The sequence below is a fragment of the Panthera onca genome, chromosome C1 (assembly GCF_046562875.1).
Source record: "Panthera onca isolate mPanOnc1 chromosome C1, mPanOnc1 haplotype 2, whole genome shotgun sequence".
In the NCBI taxonomy this organism is placed as follows: Eukaryota; Metazoa; Chordata; class Mammalia; order Carnivora; family Felidae; genus Panthera; species Panthera onca.
The window spans coordinates 190,095,939-190,106,529 of record NC_138346.1 but is presented as its reverse complement, the minus strand read 5'-3'; the positions used below and the strand labels follow the sequence as shown (position 1 = coordinate 190,106,529).

General features: G+C 49.0%; 1 long non-coding RNA gene across 1 annotated transcript; it reads left to right on the top strand.

Annotated features, from left to right (window-relative positions):
* Nucleotides 1–1,907: 1,907 nt before the first annotated feature.
* On the top strand, nucleotides 1,908–8,846 carry LOC132673847 (uncharacterized). The gene is made up of 3 exons (XR_009608232.3): nucleotides 1,908–2,677; nucleotides 5,093–5,825; nucleotides 8,699–8,846. It is a non-coding gene; the product is annotated as an uncharacterized LOC132673847 (long non-coding RNA).
* Nucleotides 8,847–10,591: the final 1,745 nt, after the last annotated feature.

Below are 10,591 nucleotides of genomic sequence, written 5' to 3'. Positions count from 1 at the left end.
TGGTAACCATTTTGCGACCACAGAGGGCTGTTGTCCTGCTGGCTCTGTTTTTCTGGAGAGCCATGATGAATACGGTCTATTAGGAGTTCAGGAGTTCATGCACACACATACAGACAGAAATAGGACAGGGTTCACTGATAAAGCAGAGGTTCTGCTCCAAGGTGGGAGGCTTAGTACTCCTATCACCTCCCGCTTCTGCCCTGAATCAGAGGAATAAAAGAAAAAAATATTTTTTTAAAGTTTTTATTTATTTATTGTGGGGGAAAGAGAGAGCAAGCACAAGTGGAGGAGGGCAGAGAGAGAAGGAGGGAGAGAGAGAGAGAATTCCAAGAAGACTGAACCATCAGCACAGAGCCTGACGAGGGGTTTGATCTCACGAACCGCGAGATCATGACCTGAGCCCCAACCAAGAGCCAGAGGCTTAACTGCCTGAGCCATCCGGCCTTTCTTCCTCTGGAAGACCCTCAGAAATGGCTACTATTGGTATCTTGGTTTAAAGAAGAGGTGCTCAGGGGCACCTGGGTGGCTCAGTCGGTTAAGCCTCTGGCTCTTGGTTGGGGCTCAGGTCATAATCTCACGGTTTCGTGAGTTCAAGCCCCGCATCAGGCACCATCTGGCAGCACAGAGCCTGCTTGGGATTCTCTGTCTCCTCTCTCTCTGCCCCTCCCCTACTTGTGCTGTCTCTGTCTCTCTCAAAAACTTAAAAAAAATTTTTTTTTAAATCTATTATAATACTGGGAACCAAGAAGGGGTTTCCTTGATGGACCAGAGACGATTAGGAATCCCTGAAAGCCAGAGCTAGATTGGCTAACAGGGACACATCAGCGACAAAGATGAGTACGTGAGAATCCCACACATTTGAGGAATTCTAAAATCATAAAAGAAAGAGGCACAACGGAGACAGAAGGGGTGGTTGTGGCTTCTGTCATTACATCCACATCCCCTTATATGCCCGTCCCATTTCCCCAAGTGGTCATTTAATGACAAGAGCACAGAACCAGGTGTCCGGATTCTGGTTCTGGGACTGTTCCAAGGCCGTGTGGCCCTGGGCAGCTGTCTATCTCTCTCTGGGCATAGTTTCTTCTTCCTTAAAATGGAGGTAACACGCCTGCCCTGTGACATTCTAGTGGGACAGAGTGAGAAAAGTATGGGAACAGCTAATGCAATGACCAGAGGGAAGCTCTAAACTCTCCTTCATTCCTTCTTCTTTTTTTTTTTTAAATTTTTTTTTTTCAACATTTTTTATTTATTTTTGGGACAGAGAGAGACAGAGCATGAACGGGGGAGGGGCAGAGAGAGAGGGAGACACAGAATCGGAAACAGGCTCCAGGCTCCGAGCCATCAGCCCAGAGCCTGACGCGGGGCTCGAACTCACGGACCGCGAGATCGTGACCTGGCTGAAGTCGGACGCTTAACCGACTGCGCCACCCAGGCGCCCCTCTCCTTCATTCCTTCTTCTGCTCCAGGACCTTCTTCCCCGGCTCCCCATACCCAGGCCTGGATGGGAGCTCAGTGGTTTCTCGGTGAGTGGGTCAGTATTGCTTTTCATTTCATGTTCAATCTCTTTCCTTGGCATATGCAGCAGGCTTTCTCATGGTAGGGAGGTAAGGGGCTTCTTCTAAATTCCGGCAATGCCTGGACAGGAGCAGAAGGCGCCTGTCAAGGCTCCTTCCAGGATGATAGAGAGTGGCCACCTCCCTTGTGGGCCACCTAGGGCGGACCCTAATGGGCAGAGGGGCCCCCGCCACTCCCTGGAGAGCCCTGTCCTATGACCCACTGCCAGTCTGCCTAGAACTGGTTTTATGAGCTCTGGATTGGGTTCTGCCCACACCATGTCTCTAACTGACTGGTGGGTGATTTGGGACAACCCTCTGGGCCTTTGGTTCTTAATTTGTCAGGTGGAGAAAGCTGTACTCGAGGATCTCAAAAGTGCCTTCCAAGTCAAAATGTTGTAGAATCTTGGACTCTCTTTTGACGGAGTCGGAGTCACAATGGAATCAAGCAAAGAAAGAATACAGAACGCTGAGGCCATCATACAGACCCTCATTTCTCAACTGCGAGCCATGCAGAAGAAGCTGCCTGGCCTCACTCCTGCTCAGCGTCCTCTTCATCGCACTCATCCTGCCCCCTCCCTGCCCCCTGTCCCGCCTCTTGTCCCTGTGACTTCCCTGCCTCTCCAGCCTATGCCTGCCTCGGTCACCAGTTACTCAGACCAACCTGGTTCTCTTCCTACCTCATGCCCAGACCACCCGCCTCCTCTAACGGGTTTCACCCCTTCCCAGTTCCCTGCCTGGGGCCCTTCCACCCTTGCCTGCCCCCCTGCTCCTCCCACCACCCGCCTCCCCCCTCTCTCTGTCACCTGCATCTGCCGCCCCTTCCGACTGGCCCCCCTCTCCTTCCACCCCTCTCCCGTTACCCCTGCCCCTCCTCCTCTCCCTACTTCTTCCCCCACCTTCATGGGCCTTGGGCCCAGATAGGCCTCCCCTGCTCCTGCTAGGACATCTGCCCCCAACCAGCCCTCACCAGGCCTGATGATTCCCACACTCCATCATGGAAGCCTCACGTCCCTCCCAGAACTCCTGGGAAGGTGATGTCCAGCATCCTGGTGACATGGTGAACATGGGGGGCACTGGATGATGACCAGCAGGCACACAACCAGGAGGGGCACTTCCCTCAGGTAAAGGTCTCTTTCCCCCATGTCCTGGTTATCTTGCTGCCTGAGGATAGCAAATGCCTCCATATCCATTCCTTACATCATATAAAAATGAGGATCTTATTATTTTTACTTAAGAGACTCCGCAGGGAATAGAGCTTGGGGAAGATTGCTGAATTCTGATGGTCGTTGTTCATCTCAACACTTAAGTCATGGACACCCACACACACACAGGTATCTGTGCACACCCCCAGGTCCAGGTCACTAGAGATCAGCACGGGAGGTCCAGGCAGCTTTGGCCTGATGATGGTGTGAATGGAATGTTCCGAGATGCTCTGTTTTCCAGCCCTTTTATGCAGTCTGAAAAACTTGGTTCTGATCTCTCAGTTTGCTTCTGTATCATGTTGATTGGTTGAGGTCCATTTGGTCATAGAAGACCTTTCTCCTGGGATAAGGAAACTCTGTTTTCAAGTTTGTTTGTTTGTTTGTTTGTTTGTTTAGAGAGGCAGAGAGGCAGAGAGAGAGAGAGAGAGAGAGAGAGAATGAATCCCAAGCTGGCCCTGAGCCCATCACAGGGCTCAATCCCAAGAACCATGAGATTATGACCTGAGCCAAAATCAAGAGTCAGACACTTAACCAACTGAGCCACCCAGGTGCCCTGAGGAACCTTTTTTTTTTTTTTTTTTTTTTTTTTTTTTAACACCAGGAGCAGAGTCAGCTGAGTTAATCATTCTCTTGGGTTCCCAACATGCTTGTATCATTGGCCTGAGAAAGGCCCCTCTCGTGTTCTATTTATTCACTTTTATGCCCATTTCTCACTTCTTTCCTCATGTAAACACTGCTCAAAATATTTTGACAGGTATGTGTATGTATTCTCACAAAATCTGTGGTGTTATTTTGTGAGCTGTATTTTTAATTTTCATACATGAGATTAGGCACTAGGTTTCATTCTGTTTGCTTTCACCCAGCACTCTATTTTCAGGATGTGCCTACGTGTGTGTGTGTGTGTGTGTGTGTGATCTCTGCTTCTAACTTCTGCACTGTCTCCTGCCGAGCTTCTCCCCCAGAGGACGCTCATCCATTTCCCCAGGGACAGTCACACACCCCCAACGCTCTGACTCTTCACCACTGTGGACAATTCCAAACCAACCGTCCTTGTATAGGCCCCCTTGTGACGCCATGTGAGAGTTCTCAGGGATGGGTGCCCAGCACTGAGAGCACTGAGTTAAAGGGCCTCATCTTCCATCATTCACAAACAAGTGTTCTTGTTGGGATGAGAAACTGTTCATTTAATATTATTCATAAAGTGAGTTCAGTAAACTCCTTCTGGGCCATCTATGCCCAAGACCTAGGAAGTGAAATGATTTTATCAAACCTATAAGATGACTTTTGGCCTTTAATAACCAGCCTACATTTCACAAATTTTCCTGGATCTCAGGTGATGGGTTTTTTTTTTTTTAATCAGTTTCTGGAGTTTCGAGGCAACTGCACACGCATATGAATCAAGACTGTAGACTCTCTACTTGACCGCCAGCACTGGCCAACATTAGTTATGGGTCAATGCCTCATTGTTGGCCTTTATTTACAAAAGAACTGCTTGTTGGACATCTTCTGCAACGTCTTTGCCATTTGTTCTTGTAATTTTGAGTATTACCAATTACAGTCGTTGCTGCTCTATGCCAGTCCATAATGCCTCACACTTTCAGAAGCTGTTGGGATCTTTGGTAAGTTCCTTTTCCTCAAGCAGATTACTTTCCCTGTGTCCCTAATCCTTGTCTGGTTGGTTGGCCAGTCTTCCTTGGTAACTGTCCTCTTATACCACCTGGGATTATGGCTAAACTATGGAAGATGCGGGACTGGTGATGGCTGAGCCGGAAAGAATGCAGGGGCCTGCCCTCAGAGAGACCATGGATGGGGGGTCCTGGGTAACTTCCTTCCAGGTGCACCATCTCATCTGTATCCTGGAAAAATCCAGAAAAGTCCTCTGTGACCACCAAGGCTTTCACATGCTGAGAACGCACCTTTTGCAGGAAGAGGGAAGGTTTACAATGTTTGTATCAAAGCCATGATCTTTTCAAGTGGCCCTCACCCTGAAATGTACAAGGTAGCATTGCTAAATGTATATGCCTAGGGAATCACTACCACATCCAGATATAGGATCGCCCCCAAATGTTTTTATGATCCTTTGCAGTCAATACCATCCACCCCAAATCCTCAGGAAACATTGATTGGCATTTTATCCCTGTAGATTAGTCTTGTGTGGTCAGGAATTTCATATAACGGGATTTACCCTTTCATGTCTGATTTCATTCACTCCGTATGCTGTTTTTGCCATTCATCGATGTTATTTTGTCTATCAGTAGTTCATTCTAGTTAGTGCCGAACGGGATCCCGTTATATTAATACATCAAATTGTTTTTCCATTGCACTTGTTGCTAGGTGTGACAGTTATCAATTTGTTGCCTCTCAACTCCAAATCTACCCTTCATTACCTGCTCCGCAGTAGTAAGATAGCTCTTTGAAGCATTTCTCACTTGCATCGAGAACAATATTGAGCCATGGCAGTAGATGGCGCTGGAGGGACGCGGCAGGAGGAAGAAACTTCCCTTCCGGGGCCCAGCGCGCTTCTGTTTGCTTCAGCTCCTCTGACTGCACCTGCTACCAGAAATGAACTTGTGGGCACATCCTCTGCTCTGCCCCAGCTATGCATCCAGATGTGGGCTCACGGCCTCAGGCCTAGCCCAGTGCCCACTTCACTACGGCCCACTTCATGGACTCTGCAAACCTCAGGCCTCACATGCCCTGCTGGAGAACAGACCACCGACTCCCCTGGACACCAGCCTGCCGGCCTCAGCCCACGGGCTCCCGGCGGGAGTGTTTCCAGGGGCCGTCCAGACACGGGCACAAGCACCCCAGGCCTTCACCACTCTGCCTGTAAGTAGGTTCCTGACTTGGACTCTCCCAGGGCACTCCCCGCCAGCCTCTGCCACCAGCAACCCAGAGGGACATTTGATGCTGACCTGGAGACCATCGGCCAGGCCTTGCACATTTTTCAACAAGGTGTGAATCCCAGCTTGAAGGAGAGGACCCTCTTCCCATCTGTTCCCTCCTTGGATACTCTCCTGCCTTAGAAGGTTCTGTACATTTCTCTTAGGGCTACTCCACTGCTAAGGTAATAATTTTTACAATTAAATTTTCTGTATTCAAATTACTGTGTGGTTCCTGTCCTCTGATTGAACCTTGACAGATATGTTAGACATTTGTATGGTTTCAGTTTTTTGGCTATTATGAATAAAGCTGCCGTGAACATTGTTGTCTTTGGGTGGACATATGTGGTCATTTTTCCTGATAAACACCCAGAAGAGGAATTGCTGGGTCATGTGGTAAGTGTGTAAGATATTTAAGGGAAATTGCCCAACCATATGTCAAAGTAGTTGTACCATTTAATATTTTCAGCCAAAGGCCTGCTCACCTCCATGCCAGCACCTTCACATTGCCAGTCCTTAATTTCAGCTATTCTAGTGGCTATGCAGCTCCCTGACGCATAATGGTGATGAGTGGGTTTTTAAAAAGTGTTTATTTATTTTTGAGAGAGAGAGAAAAAGAGTATAAGTGGGGGAGGGGCGGAGAGAGAAGTGGCACAGAATCCAAAACAGCTCCAGGCTCTGAGCTGTCAGCACAGAGCCCAACGTGGGGCTTGAACTCACGAACCATGAGATCATGACCTGAGCCGAAGTTGGTCACTTAACCGACTGAACCACCCAGGCACCCCTTTTAAAATTTTTTTAAATGTTTATTTTTGAGAGAGAGAGAGAGAGAGCTCATTTTATGAGCAGGGAGGGGCAGAGAGAGAGGGAGACACAGGCTCCAGCCTCTGAGCTGTCAGCACAGAGCCTTGGCTCAGGGCTCGAACTCACGAATGCAAGATCATGACCTAAGCTGAAGTTAGGTCATGGGTGGCTGCTTAACCGACTGAGCCACCCAAGCGCCCAGATGGTGCGTGTCTTTTTATGTGCCAATTGGCAATTTGTATATCTTCTTTTGTGATACATTTGTTCTGACCTTTTGCCCGTTTTTACTTTGGTTCTCTTATGAAATTATCATTTTATTAGGAGTCTTAATGGTGTCTTTTAAAGAGATTTTAGTTTTGATGAAATCCAATTTATCTTTATATTTCAGGGTTAAGTGCTTTTTATGTTCTAAGATACCACTGCCTACCATAAAGTTATGAACATTTTTTCCCCACATTTTCTTCTAGAAGTTTTCAACTTTTATGTTTAGGTCTATGACCCATTTTGAGTTAGTTTTGTGTACAATGTGGAAGGTCAAGATTCATATTTTTCTATGCAAATATCTGGCTGCTGTAGCTCCATTTGTTGGAAAGATTACTTGGCATCTTTGTAAAAGTCAATTGGCCATGCATAAGTCTATTTCTGCACACTGTTCTGTTCCATTGGTCTATAGGTCCATCCTTCCGCCAATACGCCAATACAATGTTACTTTCTGTAAGTCTTAGGTAGCATCATTCTTTCAACTTGGTTCTTCTTTTTCTTTTTTTTTTTTTTTTTTTTAATTTTTTTTTTCAACGTTTTTTATTTATTTTTGGGACAGAGAGAGACAGAGCATGAATGGGGGAGGGGCAGAGAGAGAGGGAGACACAGAATCGGAAACAGGCTCCAGGCTCCGAGCCATCAGCCCGGAGCCTGACGCGGGGCTCGAACTCACGGACCGCGAGATCGTGACCTGGCTGAAGTCGGACGCTTAACCGACTGCGCCACCCAGGCGCCCCTGGTTCTTCTTTTTCAAAACTGCTTTAGCTATTCAAGGTCTTTTGCATTTCCAAATAAATTTTAGTCAGTATGTCAATTTCTTCAAAAAGCCTGTTGGGACTTTTACTGAAAGTGCAATGAATCTGGTGATAAATATGGAGAGAATAGACATCTTCATAATTGTTGTGTCTTTCAATCCATGAACATGGTATGACTTACTCTCCATATATTTAGTCTTTCAGTTCTCTCACACCACACGTCTCTGACCATTCCTCTGCAATCATATCTCACTTTGATGACAGCTGGGAAAAGTTTTCCACTTTTAAGGACCCAAGTGATTAGATCGGGCCCACCCAGATAACGCAGAGAGCGGAAGTGGAAAAGAAATGAAAGACAGAACCCTGGGAAGCACTCGAGCTCATATAGTGAGCCTGGCCTCATGACCCTTCTCTCAAGAGAGGGTGCCCCCTGGAACTGCAAGGCCACGGGCCAGAGCCAAGGCAGTGGTCATGCTGGAGGACCCTTGGGGTGGAGGATGCCAGCCTTGCCCCTGGCAAGCATGCGACATTAGGACACTTCCTTTACCCATCTCCCGTACCCATAGACCCAGCCCCAGCAGAACAATGACACTGGCCAGAAGTGACTAAATGTTAACATACCTTTCTGTCCCTTCCTGACAGGGAGGGGAAGGGGTGCTCCAGGGGTCAATGGTTGCTGTAGTTCACAGGGTGGAGGTCAACTGCTATGTTTACTGCTGGTATCGAGTGGCTGAAATAAACAAGACTGTCCCCACCATATGCATGAGCAGAGCTCCTGGACCTGAGAGCTCAGAAAGCAATGTATGAGGGGTCAAAAACAGTGGCCTGAGCTCCACGTTACCTTCCCCTCTATTTGACTCTGGGCATCCCTTGCGGAGTCTGTGGGGAGAGAAGGCTTTGAGGGCCTGTAAGCAGGAACCCTGGGAGACAGCCAGGAAGCTGCCCGGCCCAGTCCCATTCCATGGCCCACGGACATCCCTGTGGCAACAGAGTCCCCGCACAGGACTCAAAGACCCAGGTCGAGGTTTCAGGCCCTTTTCCGAGACGTACTGCCCTCTCCTGCCTCTCAGCCTTCACATCGTCCTCCTCGTTTTAGTCACCTGGAACCCGGTTTTCTCTCTCGCAGTATTAAGAACCGTCTTCAGAAGGCAACACATGAAACCATTTTCAAACTGACTTTAATCTTTTTTTTTTTTTTTTTTTTTTTTTTTTTTGCTGCCCAAATATTGTACATGCAGAAGCCATGTGAAGAATTTTCTCCTCAAGGGAACTGGCAAGAATGTTGGACGAAACAGCCGGCAGTCCTCCCAGCCGTCCACCTGCCACCTAGGAGCCACAGCAAGTTTGGGAAGATGGTGCACATAGAAAATGTATAGAGCGCAGATATAAAAGGCTAATTGCTTCTTATCTAAACAGTGTGCTTGTCAGTCCCTATCAGCTATCTCTTTCTTTGCAGGATGCATTTGGAAATTCTAAAAAAGGGGTTCCTGCCTCCTGTGAATTTACATTCTAAAGGAGTGGATGGAATAATCAGGCCAACTTTTCCTAAGGAAGCAGCCACTCTGCCTGCGGAGATGATGTCTGGTGAGAGATTCTGGAGAGAGGAACGGTTTTAAGAAGCAAAATACTTTGACAGGAAGTAAGTGCCCTCTCTCCTCCCATCAGAGACCATTGCCTTCAACGTCCTCAGGTGTTCAACTCTCCCACGGATGTCATTCTAGAAGCAGAAATGAGGACTGACCCGGTCTCATCTGCTGGTGGGGATACTGACCTACGCAGGGCGCAGCTGAGGTTGTGACATCACATCAGCACCGTGAAAATTGTCCGTTGTAGACAACCCTTAATTATTTCTCATCATTATGCAAGAAGAAAAGAGGGAGAACAAACCACGAAGAGGGGGAAGCAGAGTCTGTTAGGATTCCCAGAGTTCTTGTCAGAAGCAGCATCTGGGCATGGACGGATGAGGACCTGCACCCAGTTGGGGCACGAGGGGCTGGAAGGTTCCGGCCTGTGGAACCAGGTGCACCAGGCTCAAAACCCTCCTCAGCTCCAGATCAGACTTTTAAAACCTGGAAGGAACCATGCAGCAACTAGCAAATGCTCTGATTTTGCGGATGAGGAAGCTGAGGCCCGGAAAAGAGAGGAGTCTTGCCCAAGGTCACAGTTTTGGACAAAACTGTATATAACAGCCTTCCATTCCCTGTAACCAGCTGTCCAGGCCATTGACCCGTGGGGCGGATGCTCTGCTGCCCATGGATTCCCAGGGCCCATTTCTGTTAGCCAAACTCTCTGGGCCCCAGTCTCGCGGACCCTTCCTGACAACGGGGTGGACTCCTTGGGGTGGGGGTGGGGGGTGGGGACCAGGGCCCCTGGCCTTACTGGCTAAGTGTCCAACTAGAGCCCCGGAATGTTTTCCCAAAGCAGTAACGCACTTTTCAACAAGCATCGCCCCAAGCTAGTCTAGGCCCCTGACAGAATTCTCTTACTGGTGTGGTTCTCCTCACAGGCACAGCCACGCTGGGCCCACAAAAGCCCGAGCTCAGGGTTGGGGGAGGGGGGGAGAAGGAGTTGCTTTGCTACATGGAAAGATTAAGCCCTTTGTCAGAGAACAAGGTCCCACCATCAGGCACGCCAACACCTGCGGCCCAGTCGGTGCCCGGGGGGAGACCGAGTTGCTCTCTTTGGCATCACCGACATTGCTCTGAGATGCTCAGGCACTCTCAAAATAACCCTTTCCCAGCCAGACCAGGCCAATCCAGCCGCCATCAGGCCTCGCCTGATTGGGCGGGACCCCCCTGCCTTCAGTCGCGAGTGTTTGGTTTTGCCCCGTCCTCTTCTGACCTGAGTGAAAAGCAGACTTGAGGGAGAAGGCAGGGGGCAGTCTACACGCCCATCGCTTCCCTCTTCGTTCAGTGAGAGAGAATCCGGTACAGGAAGCAGCATTTTAGAGAACCTCTTTGCGGGCCAGGATATTGGAGAAAACGGCGAGGAGAGGGAGATACAGGGAGGAGTCGGGCCGGGAGGCAGGCCTCTTCTTTTCCGGCTCCTTGCAGACGCCGCGGAAACGCTGCTGGACAACCTGGCCCGGAATGGTACACCATCTCCCGCGCCCAGGCGGGGGGCACCTCGTC